The sequence below is a fragment of the Xyrauchen texanus genome, chromosome 21 (genome assembly GCF_025860055.1).
Source record: "Xyrauchen texanus isolate HMW12.3.18 chromosome 21, RBS_HiC_50CHRs, whole genome shotgun sequence".
Taxonomy (NCBI): Eukaryota; Metazoa; Chordata; class Actinopteri; order Cypriniformes; family Catostomidae; genus Xyrauchen; species Xyrauchen texanus.
The window spans coordinates 9625537-9645231 of record NC_068296.1 but is presented as its reverse complement, the minus strand read 5'-3'; positions in this window follow the sequence as shown (position 1 = coordinate 9645231).

Below are 19695 nucleotides of genomic sequence, written 5' to 3'. Positions count from 1 at the left end.
TCTCAATGGATGAATCCAAAAAACATGTATTTCTGTCTGAATCCTAAACGAAACATTTTCAGTCTACAGGAAAATCCATCATACCTTATGGATCCTTGAGGCGTTTTTGTTCCCAATGAGAAATGAGGCATGTACACCAAGATTCAAAAGAATTGGTTAAATGGCGTGGAAATGGTATCACTTTGAAAATATTTTTTGGGGGCGTGGCCTGTAGCGCCTCCTATGGGCAAATGTGGGTCATTCTTGGTTTGTGGGTTCCTGTTGGCCTGTAGTATCAATGTACATAATTAGAAAATATTTGACCAGAAAATGGGACTTTTGGGAATTACCTGTAGCGCCCCCTAGGGGTGAATGTTGGCCATTCTTGGTTTGAGGGTTCCTGTTGACCTGTAGTATCAATGTACCAAATTAGAACATTTTTGACCATAAAATGGGAATTTCGGCGTGGCCTCTAGTGCCCCCTAGGGGCGAATGTTGGCCATTCTTTGTTTGTGGGTTCCTGTTGGCCAGTAGTATCAATGTACCATATTAGAAAATTTTTGACCAGAAAACGAAATTTTGGGAGTGGCCTGTAGCGCCCCCTAATGGCGAATGTGGGCCATACTTGGTTTGTGGGTTCCTGTTGGCCTGTAGTATCAATGTACCAAATTATAACTTTTTTGACCAGAAAATGGGAATTTCGGCTTGGCCTCTAGCGCCACCTAGTGGTGAATGTCGGTCATTCTTGGTTTGTGGATTCCTTTTGGCCTGTACTATTAATGTACCAAATTAGAACATTTTTGACCAGAAAATGGGAATTTCGGCATGGCCTGTAGTGCCCCCTAGGGGCGAATGTTGGCCATTCTTGGTTTGAGGGTTCCTGTTGACCTGCAGTATCAATGTACCAAATTAGAACGTTTTTGACCAGAAAACGAAATTTTGGAGTAGCCTGTAGCGCCCCCTAAGGGCGAATGTGGGCCACACTTGGTATGTGGGTTCCTGTTGGCCTGTAGTATCAAAGTACCAAATTAGAAAATTTTTGACCAGAAAATGGGAATTTTGGCTTGTCCTGTAGTGCCCCCTAGTGGCGAATGTCGGTCATTCTTGGTTTGTGGATTCCTGTTGGCCTGTACTATTCTTGTACCGAATTAGAACATTTTTGACCAGAAAATGGGAATTTTGGCTTGTCCTGTAGTGCCCCCTAGTGGCGTATGTCGGTCATTCTTGGTTTGTGGATTCCTGTTGGCCTGTACTATTAATTTACCAAATTAGAACATTTTTGACCAGAAAATGGGAATTTTGGCATGGCCATTCTTTGCACAGTACTTCAGAGTGATGTCATCTTTAAGCATGTTAGGTTTGAAAAACCATCAGTCAAAATTACATTTGATTTATTGACACGTATATATTGTTAAAATTTGGACATTTACATAAACACGCCCCTTTCAGCCATTTTGTATCGTATTCATTTTTCCTAAGTAACGTTTTCAAGGATGTCCATTCTACACATGTGTACCAAATTTCAAGTCAATTGGAGCTACGGTTCAGGAGAAGAAGAGTTTTGTAGGTTTTCGCAAATTTTCAACGTACGGGAAAATCCATCATGGCGGAAGTTATGGGTTCTTGAGGCTTTTTTGTTCCCCATGAGGAATGAGGCATGTACACCAAATTTCAGAAGATTTGGACAAATGGCGTGGAAATTGTATCACTTTGAATTTTGTTTTTTTGGGCGTGGCCTGTAGCGCCACCTATGGGCGAATGTGGGCCATTCTTGGTTTGGGGGTACCCGTTGGCATGGAGTATCAATGTGCCAATTTAGAAAATTTTTGACCAGTGACTTTTTGAGCTATTGGGGCTCAAGGAGAAGAAGTAATAATAATAATAATAATAATAAATATAGCTGCAAGCAGCAATGCGGATTCCTCCTCAAAATGGCAAATCATTTAAAATTGATCAGTAGATGGTTGGGGATAAACCCTCCCAATTAAGGAATTCAAAAAAACATGTCTTCGTCTGATTCCTAAACAAAACATTTTCAATGTACAGGAAAATCCATACCGGACCTTATGGATCCTTGAGGCTTTTTTGTTCCCAATGAGAAATGCGGCATGTACACCAAGTTTCAGAAGAATTGGACAAATGGGGTGGATATTATATCATTTTGAAAAAAAAAATTTGGGGCGTGGCCTGTAGCGCCACCTATGGGCAAATGTTGGTCATTCTTGGTTTGTGGGTTCCTGTTGGCCTGTAGTATAAATGTACAAAATTAGAAAATATTTGACCAGAAAATGGGAATTTTGGAGTGGCCTGTAGCGCCCCCTAGGGGCGAATGTGGGCCTTTCTTGGTTTGTGGGTTCCTGTCGGCCTGTAGAATCAATACACCAAATTAGAAAATGTTTGACCAGAAAATGGGATTTTTGGAATTACCTGTAGCGCCCCCTAATGGCGAATGTTGGCCATTCGTGGTTTGTGGGTTCCTGTTGGCATGTAGTATCAGTGTACCAAATTAGAACATTTTTGACCAGAAAATGGGAATTTTGGCATGGCCTGTAGCGCCCCCTAGGGGTGAATGTTGTCCATTCTTGGTTTGTGGGTTCCTGTCTGCCTGTAGTATCAATGTACCAAATTAAAAAAAAATTTGACCAGAAAACGGGAATTTTGGCGTGGCCTTTAGCGCCCCCTAGTGGCGAATGTCGGCCATTCTTGGTTTGTGGGTTCCTGTTGGCCTGTAGTACCATTGTACCAAATTAGAACATTTTAGACCAGAAAATGGGAATTTCGACATGGCCTGTAGCGCCCCCTAGGGGCGAATGTCGGCCATTCTTTGCGCAGTACTTCAGAGTGATGTCATCTTGAAGCATGTTAGGTTTGAAAAACCATCAGTCAAAATTACATTTGATTTATTGACAGGTATATATTGTTAAAATTTGGACATTTACATAAACACGCCCCTTTCAGACATTTTGTATCACATTCATTTTTCCTAAGTAATGTTTTCAAGGATGTCCATTCTACAAATGTGTACCAAATTTCAAGTCAATTGGAGCTACGGTTCAGGAGAAGAAGAGTATTTTTAGGTTTTCGCAAATTTTCAACGTACGGGAAAATCCATCATGGTGAAAGTTATGGGTCCTTAAGGCTTTTTTGTTCCCCATGAGGAATGAGGCATGTACACCAAGTTTCAGAAGATTTAGACAAATGGCGTGGAAATTGTATCACTTTGAATGAAAAATCACTTTGAAAATCTCTACTTTCACTTTCACTTCTCTCTTAAGATTTTTTTTCTGTTTTTTTTGTGTGATTTACATAAGCATATCACAAGCAATTTTATTTGAAAGACTATCTAGGCACATAATAACACTGTATAGCTGTGACTGTTTATAACTATTTCAAAATGTAGCCTACAAGCTCACACTTTAAATGGTCAGTGCTTTGATTTTTAAATCATTAAAATAGCAACAGATCCAGTGAAAAAAATGGAGTGATTGTGTTTACATGCCATTCAAAAACGTGGCATTTTACAAGGTAAGAGAGAAATAAAAAAAACTTAAAATAATACCATTTGTACTTCTCAATTACTTGGGAATGTCTATGTTCAGGACGAAGGCTAAATTGTTACTGTCTCTTTAAGAGGCTTTTATCGCATGATACGATACTTAAGGCACAGTTCAGTTTAATCTTTTGAGAACTGAGAAGTATCATTATTTTCGTTTTGTGCCATGCTTGTTGCATTTGTATTCATTGTGAGATGATAAAATACAGACTGCGTGAATGGTTGATTTTGTTCACTTGAATTTTGTGACGTGTTTCAGAAAAATAATCGCGAAGACAGAGACTGAGCACCCTGTTTATTTATTTTACAAAAGCACAAGGTTTTGTTGTTATTGTAAGTGTACACAAATAAAAGTACACATTTCATAGTTCGTAATGATGTCTTGCATGTTTCTGTATGGGCAAAAATGACGCAGTATTTTGTTTAAGTTGTTTCCGCTGTTTCGAGAGAAAAATATAGCAGGACGTCATCTGGAATAATGCCAGAATAAAATATAATTATTCCAGATTTCTTTCTCAACTGTTTGTTCACTTGAGACATAACAGACTCCTCAATATATCATGTATTTTGACACTCTGTTGTATGAAATTGTCCGTTCAGACGCAAGCAGCAGCGAAAGACATCGGAGTGCGTGAGTTAGACGCGACGCGGCTCGCTGTGTCACACAAACAGCTCGCAAACATGTATTTGAGTTGTTTTGACATTTGTTGAGTTGAATAGTGTAAAATCGCTTGAATGTTCAAACAGGCAAACATTGTATACAACCGACAAACCTTCATGATGATGCGAGCAAAAATGATCTCGCCTCGCGGTTTGCGTGTTGTCAGAGACAATTAAACAACATCATTCTCGGAAGTTTTGATACGTTAGGATTGATCAGCCCATCCCTACTTTCTTTAGACATATGTTTCATGTTTGTGTAAGTTTTTGTGACGTGTTTCAGAAAGATATTCGCTTAGACAAAGAGCACACGGTTTATTTTCTTTATTTTACAACAAATAAAAGTACAACTTTCATAGTTTGTGACGATGTATTAAATGTATCTGTATGTGCAAAAATAACGCAGTATTTTGTTTAAGCTGTTAACGCTGTTTCGAGAGAAAAATCTTAACAGGACACCACAGCGGCATCCGTGTTGTTCACAATAATTCATAATTAAATATATTGATACCCAATTTCTTTATCAACTGTTTGTTCACTTGATACATAACAGACACCCCAATATATCATGTATTTTGGTGTATGAAATTGTCCGTTCAAACGCATGAAGCTGTGAAAGCGAACTCTCATCGGCGTGCGAGCGTTAGTCGCGACGCGGCTCGCTCGCTGTGTCACACAAACTGCTCGAAAACATTTATTTGAGTTGTTTTGCCTTTGTTGAGTTGAATAGTGTAAAATCGCTTGAATGTTCAAGCAGGCAACCATTGTACACAACCAACAAACCTTCGTGAAGATGCGAGCAAAAATGATCTCGCCTCGAGGATTGCGTGTTGTCAGAGACAATTAAACAACATCATACTCGGAAGTTTTGATACGTTAACGCTGTCTCGATAGAGAAAAATCTAACAGGACATCACAGCGGCATCACTAGACCCCTTCAATAATTCATAATTCAATATATTGATACCCGATTTCTTTATCAACTGTTTGTTCACTTGAGATATAGCAGACACCCCAATATATCATGTATTTTGGTGTATGAAATTGTCCGTTGAAACGCAAGAAGGGAAAGCGAACTCTCATCGGCGTGCGAACGTTAGACGCGACGCGGCTCGCTCGCTGTGTCACACAAACTGCTCGAAAACATTTATTTGAGTTGTTTTGCCTTTGTTGAGTTGAATAGTGTAAAATCGCTTGAATGTTCAAACTGGAAAGCATTAAGACACACAATTGATTTGACATACCTCCATGCAGACGCAAAATGTCTTCTGTAGTCTAAGTCTGGAGCTCCACCCACTAGGAGACCGAAATGCTTCATTAGAGAGATTGCTACAGAAGAGCTGCATGTGGTAGACAGAGTTACTCCAGTAGAGGGAGCCTCTTTGCTCAGCCAATGTAAGTGAATGGGATTTTACATGTGGACCATATTTGTCCAGTAGAGGGAGCACTTTTGCTCAGCCATTGTAAATCAATGGGATTTTAAAAATTTTTGATCATCTTTTGTGTGTACATTTACATAAACACGTCCATTTCAGCCATTTTGTATTGTATTCATTTTTGCTAAGTAACGTTTGGAAAGACATACATACTACACACGTGTGCCAAATTCCAAGTCAATTGGAGCTGAGGTTCAGGAGAAGAAGAGTTTTGTAGGTTTTCCAAAATTTTCACTGTACAGGAAAATCCATAATGGCAGAAGTATGGGTCCTTGAGGCTTTTTTGTTCCCCATGAGAAATGAGGCATGTTTACAAAGTTTCAGAAGATTTGGACAAATGGGGTGGAAATTATATCACTTTGAATTTTTGTTTTTTGGGCGTGGCCTGTAGCGCCACCTATGGGCGAATGTTGACCATTCTTGGTTTGGGGGTACCCGTTGGCATGGAGTATCAATGTGCCAATTTAGAAAATTTTTGACCAGTGACTTTTTGAGCTATTGGGGCTCAAGGAGAAGAAGAATAATAATAATAATAATAATAATAATAATAATAATAATAAATATAGCTGCAAGCAGCAATGCGGATTCCTCCTCAAAATGGCAAATCATTTCAAATTGATCAGTAGAGGGTTGGGGTTAAACCCTCTCAATGGATGAATCCAAAAAACATGTATTTCTGTCTGAATCCTAAACGAAACATTTTCAGTCTACAGGAAAATCCATCATACCTTATGGATCCTTGAGGCGTTTTTGTTCCCAATGAGAAATGAGGCATGTACACCAAGATTCAAAAGAATTGGTTAAATGGCGTGGAAATGGTATCACTTTGAAAATATTTTTTGGGGGCGTGGCCTGTAGCGCCTCCTATGGGCAAATGTGGGTCATTCTTGGTTTGTGGGTTCCTGTTGGCCTGTAGTATCAATGTACATAATTAGAAAATATTTGACCAGAAAATGGGACTTTTGGGAATTACCTGTAGCGCCCCCTAGGGGTGAATGTTGGCCATTCTTGGTTTGAGGGTTCCTGTTGACCTGTAGTATCAATGTACCAAATTAGAACATTTTTGACCATAAAATGGGAATTTCGGCGTGGCCTCTAGTGCCCCCTAGGGGCGAATGTTGGCCATTCTTTGTTTGTGGGTTCCTGTTGGCCAGTAGTATCAATGTACCATATTAGAAAATTTTTGACCAGAAAACGAAATTTTGGGAGTGGCCTGTAGCGCCCCCTAATGGCGAATGTGGGCCATACTTGGTTTGTGGGTTCCTGTTGGCCTGTAGTATCAATGTACCAAATTATAACTTTTTTGACCAGAAAATGGGAATTTCGGCTTGGCCTCTAGCGCCACCTAGTGGTGAATGTCGGTCATTCTTGGTTTGTGGATTCCTTTTGGCCTGTACTATTAATGTACCAAATTAGAACATTTTTGACCAGAAAATGGGAATTTCGGCATGGCCTGTAGTGCCCCCTAGGGGCGAATGTTGGCCATTCTTGGTTTGAGGGTTCCTGTTGACCTGCAGTATCAATGTACCAAATTAGAACGTTTTTGACCAGAAAACGAAATTTTGGAGTAGCCTGTAGCGCCCCCTAAGGGCGAATGTGGGCCACACTTGGTATGTGGGTTCCTGTTGGCCTGTAGTATCAAAGTACCAAATTAGAAAATTTTTGACCAGAAAATGGGAATTTTGGCTTGTCCTGTAGTGCCCCCTAGTGGCGAATGTCGGTCATTCTTGGTTTGTGGATTCCTGTTGGCCTGTACTATTCTTGTACCGAATTAGAACATTTTTGACCAGAAAATGGGAATTTTGGCTTGTCCTGTAGTGCCCCCTAGTGGCGTATGTCGGTCATTCTTGGTTTGTGGATTCCTGTTGGCCTGTACTATTAATTTACCAAATTAGAACATTTTTGACCAGAAAATGGGAATTTTGGCATGGCCATTCTTTGCACAGTACTTCAGAGTGATGTCATCTTTAAGCATGTTAGGTTTGAAAAACCATCAGTCAAAATTACATTTGATTTATTGACACGTATATATTGTTAAAATTTGGACATTTACATAAACACGCCCCTTTCAGCCATTTTGTATCGTATTCATTTTTCCTAAGTAACGTTTTCAAGGATGTCCATTCTACACATGTGTACCAAATTTCAAGTCAATTGGAGCTACGGTTCAGGAGAAGAAGAGTTTTGTAGGTTTTCGCAAATTTTCAACGTACGGGAAAATCCATCATGGCGGAAGTTATGGGTTCTTGAGGCTTTTTTGTTCCCCATGAGGAATGAGGCATGTACACCAAATTTCAGAAGATTTGGACAAATGGCGTGGAAATTGTATCACTTTGAATTTTGTTTTTTTGGGCGTGGCCTGTAGCGCCACCTATGGGCGAATGTGGGCCATTCTTGGTTTGGGGGTACCCGTTGGCATGGAGTATCAATGTGCCAATTTAGAAAATTTTTGACCAGTGACTTTTTGAGCTATTGGGGCTCAAGGAGAAGAAGAATAATAATAATAATAATAATAATAATAATAATAATAATAATAATAATAATAATAATAAAACCATCAATTACAATAGATTCCCTCCTACGGAGGAATCTAATAATAATAATAATAATACCGACAAATACAATAGATTCCCTCCTTACGGAGGAATCTAATAATAATAATAATAATAATAATAATAATAATAATAATAATAATAAAACCATCAATTACAATAGATTCCCTCCTACGGAGGAATCTAATTAATAGTTGTAGTAGTAGTAGTAGTAGTAGTATAATACTAGTAATATTAATAACAATAATAGTAGTGGTATCAGTAATAATAATAAAAACAATAATAGCAGTAGTAGTAGTGATAATAATAATATAATCTCAGCTTTATGAAATTTTAGACTAGTCAATAAAATTATTGCCAGTATATGAAACTCTCTAGGTCTGGGAGCCGCTCCACCACTGCCGGCGAGCATATCCAACAGACCCGCCAGACACAGACACCAACCCCAACTCTAATCCCACCAAGATTTATTATGAGGGCTTGTTTAAGGACCCGTCAATGAACACCTGCATCAGATATTTTTTTTTTTTAGAAACAAGCCACATAGCACACAATACTACAGATATATTTTACAATAATGCCAAGACATTATATTCATTACATAGTGCAATGCTTTTCAATGCTTTGGAGTTGTTGGAGGTACAAAGAGTATTTAAATAATATATTAAATCAAAATTCTCCAAAATACTACTGCGTGGGCACATTCCCAAAAAAGATGAGAGGCAGATTCGTCTACAGCATTACAGAAGGAGAAAAGTGGATCTAATTCAGGGAGCATGTTTCTTAAATAAAGACTGACTGGGTAAAAACGGTGTAACAGTTTAAAGGATACCTCCTTAACCTTGTTGGTAATTAAATATTTGTGAGGTAAAGACTATACGACAGGGTGACCACCTGGCTATTGCTCTGTTGCAGGTCAGCAGACCTGATTTTGTGGGACAATGCGGGACACGAGGGAGAGATAACTCACTATTATTGTACTAGGTGAATAAATATTGATTTTATATTAGATGTATTTTTGCAGTGATGTTAAATGTTAATGACGGCACTGTGAACGTCACTCAGTTTGGCATAAGGTCTACGATACAAACTAATTTTAACAGCTTAGACCTACTCAATGTAAATATAATGAAGTGAAAATAATAATCTAATCGCTAAAAAGCACATTTCCAAATAAGCACATCAATTCCATTATTAAATTAGAAAGATTAAATGCGTTCTTACCAGATTTAGTGCATCTTGAATTAAAATTTTTTGTCTGATCTGGCTGCTTCGAGTAGGGCCTTCTCATTCATTATGACTGTAGAACTCCTGGCAGGTGTAGGTGTTCACTTTCACCAGGAGTTCACTTTTGATGAGGTCCACAGATGCTCAGTTCCTTGTCTCTGTCCACGCAGCGGTCATCAGTGAAAACACCCTCTCCACGAAAGCGTTGGTGACAGGAATGCTCAAAGCCAAAGATACCAGAGCTGTCATGTTTGGGGCACTGAAATGCTTCACAGAGCTGTCCGTGAAACTTCGGTGGCATACCCTGCACTCTCCTTTTTTAGGGTCACCTGTAACTGGTTTTAACCATGTATATATTTTGTCCAATTCTTTATTATAAGAACAAATACACTTTTTCTTCTCAGGAGCTCCGGATAGACCCATTTTTCTGATGCAGTTTTTGTTTTTCCAGTGTTTTCCCACTCTGGCAATAAAAAAAGGCTGCGCTGCGCATATTCAGTGTTTTCTTATTAACTATTTTTTATAGTGATTTTGTAATTAAAAGGACAATGAAATAAAATGATGCAGAAATAATAATAAAGATAAAAAATTATACAGACAAAATTGAAATGTGGGACACTGCTTATGACTTGCGGGATGCGGAACAAAGCTCCCAATTTCAGGACTGGGTCACCCTACCATATGACCTGCGTCAGACATGCTTTTGTCGCATCTCGGATGTGTTGCGTCATAAACATAAAATGTTTAAGTCACTGTGTCAGGTTAAATATAGTTTAATACTCAATCTTTAAACACGTATTGAGATCCCTTAGTTCGCATTTGAACCCTTAGTAACGCATATGTGTTGTTTTCTTCACTGTATAAACTGTGTGTTGCTCACACAGCTGAAATTTCCCTTACAGCCCTCTGGAGTGCACAGGTGGTACTACAAGCATGCGATTAAATGCGTTAATATTTTTAACTCCTTATTTTTTGTATAATTAATCGCAGGTGTTATTAACGTGTTAACTTGACAGCCCTAATAATTATTGATATTGCACTCCAGAGAACCTATCTGCACTGGTTTGGTTCTGATTGAGAAAATGACTTAGGGATATGCGACTGTCCTCATAAACCTTGAAAGCATCTTGGACAAAGACACTGCATGAAAATTCAAGTTGAGCGGACCAACAGTTCCATAGTGTAATGTTTGGCAGAAGGAACAGATGAGGAATGGGGATCTAAATGCGGGTTTTATTAATTAAAGGAGAAAACAAGATAAACAGGAACAAATGAAACATCCACATGGGGAAAACAAAACTAAAACAGGAGAACATCAAAGGTACACGGAAACTGGATGGACATGACATGACATGGCATGGCATGGCATGGCATGGCATGGCATGGCATGGCATGGCATGGCATGGCAGGGCGGGCGTGGCATGGCAGGCAGGCGGGCAGGCAGGCAGGCAGGCAGGCAGGCAGGCAGGCAGGCAGGCAGGCAGGCAGGCAGGCCAACAAGATCCAGGCATCTACAAACATCAACAATCGACAGGGGAATGGAGAAACAGCAGGGTTTAAATGCACAAACACAATAATGACTAAACGAGACACAGGTGAGAACAATGATGAGTGCAGGCAGTGAGGGAGGCCGGGAATTGTGGGAATTGTAGTGCATGACAAATTAACAAGTGAAACACGGGGCAGACAACAGGGGATCGTGACACATAGATAGATCCATTTTTAGATTTTGTATTATTCTAGCTCCACCAAGAGGTAGTGATGCACAAATTGTTTTGGGTGTCCGTATATTGACCCTGTACACAAGTTATCCAGATTTGAAGACAATATATTATTCCGTTCAAAAGTTGTATCCATTTAACTAAAAGTGGCAACGCCCACTTTGTACTTACAAAGATAAATCAAAAGTTCAACACTTTTTTGATAATGGGACTCCTAAGAATCTCTCTTCACTGGTTTGGTTCCAGATGGGTGAATGACCTAGGACTAGTTTGAAAAAGTATCTAAAACAAATCTCAAATATGATTTGATTCACACCATGGTTCTTGAGGCAAAGTTGTTCAGAATAAGTTGTTGAAAGACACTACTTGCAAAATTTCAAAAGTCATTCAGACCAACTGTTCCATAGCTAGAGCCATTTTTAGATTTGTAATTATTATAGAGCCACCAAGAGGTAGAAATGAGCAGGATGACCCCATACATAAGTGTACCAAATTTGGTGATAATATCTTATTCCGTTCAAGAGTTGTAACTGTTTTCGTAAAAGTAGCCACAACCACTATGTACGTTTTGTCGTACCTTTGCAATGCTGAATCGATAGTTCAAACTTTTTTGATTACTTTTCATATTGGTACTCAATATGATTTTGGTTCCAATCGGGCGAACGGCCTAGGACTAGTTCAGAGGAATCCCAGGAAAAAAATATTTTGTTTCTTACAAAAAATTGTATTATTTTTGTTTTGTTTTGTTCACTATAGCGCCACCTATGGGCCAATCGGGCCAATTTCATGCGTAGCCAGCCAGAGTACTACCATTCCCCAAAGCTTCACGTCTCTAGGCCTTATGGTTTGATCTGCACAGTCAGATTTAGGGCAGAATAATGATAATAAAAAATTTATTATGTTTAGCTGCAAGCAGCAATTACACATGTTCAATCGGCACAGGGTCTTTAAGTGCATGTGCTACCAAATTTTAAGAATTATTCTGCTAGTCCTTAAGCATCTAAAATAGAGAAACCAATATTATTTTCAGCACTCAAAAGTAAACAACCATAGAGGTTTAGTGTTTGTTTAATATGTCTGACTGTTATAGCGCCTCCTATTGTCCAGTCCACAAAGAAATGTTCATGCTTCTTTGGAATCACGTTTCATTTGTGTACTAAATTTGATTTCAATCAGACACTTTGTTTAAGAGTTATTGGCTTGTGGTTAAACTGAGCCACACCCATATGTTTAGGGTGTGTTCACACTTGGCAGGTTTGGTTCAATTAAATCACTGGTGCGATTGCTCTGTTAGTGCGGTTCATTTGAACAAGTGTGAACGCTGAAATCTGAACCCACCAAACAAGCAGACCAAGGCCACCTGAATAGTGGGTAACTGTCCGCTTCCAAACGAACTCTGGTGCGGTTCGATTGATATATGAACGTAGCATGGACCGAAGACGTCTAAACTGACCAATAACAGGAAGTAATTTGCCTAATACTGACCACAAGCATGTCTGTTTTCTCATCTTTGGAGCTATGTTGCCCATTACAGTTCAGTACAGGCGTCAGAACTGCTATCAGCCGTCCTTGCAGCATATCTTCATTTGTGTGTGCAACGGAGGAATTCCTGGCACTGTTGAGACTCCTTTACACATTTTATTAGCTATTTGTTTGTTCTCAGCTGGTAATAACACCATATATGTATATATATATATATATATATATATATATATATATATATATATATATATATATACATATACAACAAGCGCATTTCGGTCAGCAGCCAGCATTTTTTTGGATGTTCGGTAAGTTCCGTCGCAAAATATACATCATAAAAGCTGTCCAATCAGGTTGTGACATTTTCCTGATGCCTTTTGTTTTGTATCTTTAGGTTCGGTGTTAAAAATGCCAGTGTGAACGCTAAGTGAACCAGGACTAAATGTTCATGTATCATTTTCTTTTTTGGTCCAGACCAAGATTACTGAACTACAAGTTTGAACACACCCTTAAATTACCCTAGTGACACCACGTCAGTGATCGGGTGTAGAAATAAAATACAATTTGCATAAACATTCATAACTGTTATAGCACCATCTATTGTTTGATCTCCACAAAATGTGCATGATTCTTCAAAATGCTATCTCACATATGCGTACTAAGTTTGACAAAAATAGGACTTTTTTTGTAGGACTTATTGGCTTTTGCGTGATCATGTCCATATGTTTAAATTACCCTGTTATAGCCATGCCAAAAAAACATAATTTTGATAATTTTTGATCTAGGCTGTCCAAAGATTCTTCCTGTGCAGGTTTTGTTAAACTCACGTAAAAAACCTAGGTCTAGTTCACAAAAGTACGTTTTTTAAATAATCTCAAATATTTAAAAAGCGAACAATTTGATTGACACCAATGGTCCTTGAGGCAAAGTTGTTTAGAAAGTGGAGCTCTATCATATGATGTGTCAAACGTGTGTCTGTGTGACACACCTCAAAATATTCAGCAATTTAAACTAATGTAAAATCCTTCCAGTGGCCATTTTTCCACAAATTTTGCACAGCCCTTTAGAGCCAAGAGTCAAATATTCCCTCCGCTTTCGTTCCGTTCGCTTTTGTTAACCTTGTCTGAAAGCTGCTGAAAGCTGATTGGTCGATGGCAGCCATGTTTTTCAAGATATGCAAATAATCTTGATGAATCTTGAAGGCACCTTGACAAAGACACTGAATGCAAAACTACATGTCAATCGGACCAATGGTTCCTTAGTTAGAGCCATTTTTAGGTTTTTAATTATTATAGCGCCACCAAGAGGCAGAGGCGGTTATTTTTTTATTTTGTATTTTGTATTTTTGTCCCCATACATGTGTGTAACTGTTTCTGTGTAACAAATTTGGTGATAATATCTAATTCCATTCAAGATTTATAACTTTTTTTTGTAATTATTAATATTGGGACTCCAGAGAATCTTTCTGCAATGGTTTGGTTCCGATCGGATGAATTACTTAGGACTAGTTTGACATTTTTATTTTACAAACAATCCAAAATAGCAGGAGAATGAAAGGGCAGAGCTAAAATATAGTCTGGAGTTTTAAGATTCATCCTAATCCAAGGAATCACAGGAATAAATAATTTTAATTTAGTTTCTAGACATTACTGTTCAAAAGATATGAGATTATAATTTTTTTTCACTATAGCGCCACATATTGGCCGATCAGATGGATTCCATGCCTATGGGTAGTCCACCGGGTTAATACCATTCCCCAGAGTTTCACATCTTTATGCCAGCGCTTGAAATGGGGAGTTAGGCAGGAAGATGTGCTTATTATTCAAACATTTTTCTGTAGTGCTCGTAAAAAGATTGTGAAGTGTCACTGAACTTGCCTATGCATAAATCCTGACAGTGTTTAGTTCTACTTACAGATGTGTGTCAGCATTCACAGTCCTGACCTGAACATCATCAAATTTGTTCAATTTGTTCAAGTTTGTTCATCATTTTGTTCATCGTTTCTGCACAAGTATCTGGCTCCTGTGTGCAAATGAATGTGTTCAGGATAAGAAAAGGCTAATTTCGCCCTCACTGAATGGGAGGATAATAATAATAAAAACAGGAAAAACAGACATCATTTTCATAATTCAGTTTTAGGCTTATATTGTGTACAAATGGATTTCTACATTAGATTACCATTGTTCTACCACAATGTGGGTTGATATTGTCAAAGATACAGACTGAAGTGGATCTAATTATTCTTCCTCAGATTACATAAACTATAATCCTACATTTTATGTTTTATTTTAAAGTAATGTTAATCAAAACCTATTTTTTAGTTGAGGGTGTGAGGTCATGTTTGTTCTTCAAGAAGAGTACCTCCACTTCAAACACTGCTTTAGGCCATACAGTTTGGTCTGCATGATCAGTTTTAGTGCATAATAATAATAGTAATACAAATCATGACAAATACAATAGGGTTTCAGCCCTTCGGGCTTGAATCCCTAATAAAAGATATTCAATGTGGTCTTACACTTTGGGGCTCCATTGTATTTCTTTCTTTTTTCCCTTTTCTCCTGTGACACTACGGATGATGAACATCATATTTTGTGACCTAAATTAAAGAACATTTCACCGTCTGCAGAGCCGTCTAATTACGCAACAGCTATAAAGTCAAATGGAGATGTTAATGAAGTGTTATATTTAACAGACTTTTTTCATGATCCTCCTTTTTAAAAACCTATCCAACACTTCAGACAGCTTTCTGCTCGCTCACTTCTCAGTCACATTCATTTGTGACTTGTCGAGAGTAAATTAATGCAACTCTGTCTGATCAGGCAAATACAGTAGCTCATTGAGTTCATTGGGTTGGCTCATTTCAAGCCTTACATTTCTAACGATTTATGGCTAAGTTTTAGTGGACTGCCACCAGGCACATTTATGGAAAGAATATCGAAATGTTCACCCTAATTATACTTTTTTTTAGGTTAATGAATGATGAGAAAGGCAATTAGGTGGAAGTAAAGCTACCTTACAGTAAACTTAGCTATCCATAATTACAATTAACGACTTTTATGTTATAAAAATAAATAAATATATATATAACTACATAATGGGTAATGTACAGACAGTCAGGGTGGTCTTACAGAGTAGATGATAGATAGATAGATAGATAGATAGATAGATAGATAGATAGATAGATAGATAGATAGATAGATAGATAGATAGATAGATAGATAGATAGATAGATAGATAGATAGATAGATAGATAGATAGATGTAGAAACTGAAACATTTTAAATCACATTCATTAAAAGAGAGTGATATAGAGAGAGAGATTTAACAAGCACTTTAGTACTCTATAAAACTTACATCACATTACATCACTGACAAAAATAAATAAATTCCTTAAAAAAAAAAAATTACAAACTGATCATTTTGTACTGTAAATAGTACCTCATTAATACACCATACATCACAGAAGATCACCACATTATTTGGAAGTCTATAATAAGCAAATTAAATTATCAGTTTTGCCTCTACCAACTGTCTAAACATAATTTCAGGATCTATTGTAGCCAGTTGTAGACCTTTGTTCTTTATTGTTTTCCAAATTGCTAGTTTAGCTGTTCCAGTCAAATAATTCAATAAACAAATTTTCCTCCTCATTGAAAAAATATATTTTATTCCCCCAATAAACACTTTATCAGAAAATTCCTCATTAAATCTCCTAAACCAATTTTTAAGCAAATTAAAAAGATCTTTTAATCTGTTACACCTTAAGAACAAATGTTCTAGATCTTCCTGCTCCCCACAAAAAACAACATTCCCCTACTACTGCTGGATTCAGGTGTGCCACATGTCGGTCTGTAGCTATGGCCCTGTGAATAATCCTCCACTGTAGATCAGCAGTCCGCTTCTCTACAGGGAGTTTATACAGGGTCCTCCACCTATCCTGCATGAGAAAGTCTGGTTGTAACAGTTCTGGCCATCTAGAAGCTATTTATCTCCTCAATGAATCTCGATGTGTGATTTTAACTGAAATGCAATATATTGCTTTCTTAGATACATCTTTAAAATTGTCTAACTGAGGGATCTTGAAAGATAAAATAAATTCTGCAACTTCACCGTAGTCTTCCTCATTTATGACAGGTGAAAATTGTATTTTGCCTTGGCCATTACTCATGTCCTGTGTTTGTCTCTAATGCATTACAGATTTCTTCCTTCAACTGTGAAACAAGGCGTAAGGACTTTAAACCCATCATTTCTTGAAGTGCCTCAATGGATTTCCAACCGCTCTCATCCAAGAGAAGTTTCTGAACACCATTCCTCAGTAAACATCAAGCAGCAATCTGGCCTGGATCATTGGGTTGAAAAACATAGATTTGTAAAAAGGTGGAAGCTCTGAAAGGCTTACTTCCTCTAATTTCATTAAAAACAAGTGTTTATCAAGTCTAAATTCTCCTGCCCGCTTCAAAAATGCACATGCAGTTTTGGTCCATACCAAAACTTAGCAGACATCCTTCTTGTAAAGAAATCTCTGTACTACTTGTATCCTAAAGGCCCGGATCACCCTCTTGAACTGGTAAATAAAGTGCAGCTTCACGGATACGGTGCTGTCCGCTCCAAAAAAAAAAAAATTTATGTTAGAAATAAGTTCCTCAGGTGGCTCCAAAGCAATAGTCCTATGCCACAACATTGATTCCGCAAGATTATTGACAACCAGAGCTCTCCCCCTATAGGACAATTGTGGCAATAGCCATTTCCATTTCGACTTTCCTTAGCAGACCCTCACAATGTTTCTTTTGAAATTGGTCGTCCCCCCCCCCCCCAAAAAAAACTAATGTTTTCAATCCATCCTGTCTCCACCGTACATTCCCACCTAACAATAATAAACCCTTCGCTTTTTGGACCAATTAACTCTAGCAGAAGATAGCTTTTTCATATATTCCAATAGTTTGATTTAAAGTTGTAATATCCTCTTTACTTGTAATAAAAACAGTTATATCATCTGCATATGCTGATCAAAATAATTTAAAATACAATTTAAATTAGAAATTATAAATCCTTTAAGATTCCTCCTCAATCTGAACCAAACTATATTATTGCACGGAAAGTGGACATCCATGCCTAATGCCTCTCGACACCACCTGCTTTGACCATAACAGAAACATTACAATACAACAGCTTAATGTAGGATATAAATCTGTCACCCAAAATACTTTAACACATTAAAAAGATACTCATGTTAAACTTAATTAAAGGCTTTTTTTGATCTAGTGACAGAACTCCAAAATTAACATGATAAACTTGATTAATGTTGATTATATCCCATAATAAAAAATATTGTCCATAATAGATCTTTCAGGTATACAATATGTTTGATCATTGTGAACCAAAACGTCTAAACCGTTTTTAAGTATATTTGATAAACAATTGGGGGATTAAAATCAGAACATAGCAAATATACTGGTCTCCAGTTTTTAAGAAGTCCCAAGTCGCCTTTCTTTGGAAGCAGAGAAAAGACTGCTCGACGACAACTTATGGGAAGAGTTTAACTTCTAATAGAGTCTACCAAAACTTCAAAAAAATCTTGTCCTATTATATCCCAAAATTGTTGATAAAAGTCTACTGGTAATCCATCCTCCTGGAGAATGGCCAATATGTAACTGACTCATTGCTTCTGTAAGTTCTTTAAAAGTAATTAAAGTGTCCAGTGCCTTTTTCTGTTCAACCTCAAGCTGAGGTAATTCCTTAAGCAAATCATCAATGCTTTCAGCACCATAGCTCTCAGCACTGTATACATTTTGATAAAAGTCTCTTGCTAACTTTCTCATTTCATCTGAATTTGATGTTACTGATCCATCTTGATGATGATGATGACACATCTGTTTTTGTTTAACACATTTTCTTTCAAGATTAAAAAATAATGCACTTGGAGCATCCATGTCTTTGATAGAGCAAAATCTTGCCCTTATCAATGCTCCTTTTGCCTGCTCTTGTAAAAAATAATTCAGTTCTTGTTTTTTCTTCTTTGACACATCTTCTTATTAGTTACAAGATTTCTTTCCAACAACTCAATGTCCGTTTGCAAAGTTTTTACTGTTTTTTTAACAATAGTTGATGTATGAAAAGCATAATTCTGACTAAATAATCTTATATTCGCTTTTCCCACATCCCATTTTCTCAAATAAAAGCTTCTTCAAATTCCAGCTACCCCAAAACACTTTTTTTCACAAAAAAAGCATCATGTCATAATTTAACATTCAAATGCCAGTAATAGTTAGATCTTTTTGTCTTCTTAACATTTAAACACAAACACAAACATAGTTCCCTCATACTCAATTTGTGTTAGTAACAATTTACTTTCAACAGTCTTTTCTACATTTAATATGTTAACATTAATGTTTGCAGAGAATAAAATAGCCATTCCCGCACTATTATGTGTCCCATGGCTCAAAACAAACCTTATTATCCTTTTATTTTATTTTGTTATCTTTATTAGTATGCGTCTCTGGTAAAAAAAGACACATTAACATTTTTAGTTCTACGAAATTCTGAAACCATTGCTAATTTACCCCTGTCTCTCCCCCATTTATGTTTAGAGAACCCGCCCTCATAGCATCCATATAAGAATAGAAGTATAAAGTGGATAGAGACAGGAAGATACAGCAAATTGTAAAAAACACCACATGAGAGTTAGTCATTTTTTTATCTTTGAGAAAACAGTTTATCGTTTTGTAATTTTGTTACAATCTTCTTCAATCTAAATCTCTTTTACTTTTCCAAAGCCTCAAAGCTGGCCATTCTTTGCAACAATAACACTGACGCAATAAATTTCTCGCCATCTCATCAACAGTCTTACCAAATGTCAAATCTAGGAAGTCATTAATCTCTTGTAAAGTATACACCTCTCCCACTATCTGTGACCCCATATCAGAAATCTCAGAAAGCATATCATCATCTTTTGTCTCTGTATCACAACTTTCTTCACCCTTTGATGTATCAACATTAGCACTTGTCACTTAACCAAATAGGTCTACCTGGTCACTCACATCATTGTTCATTTCACCCTTTTCACTGAATTCTGTTTCAGCAACAACT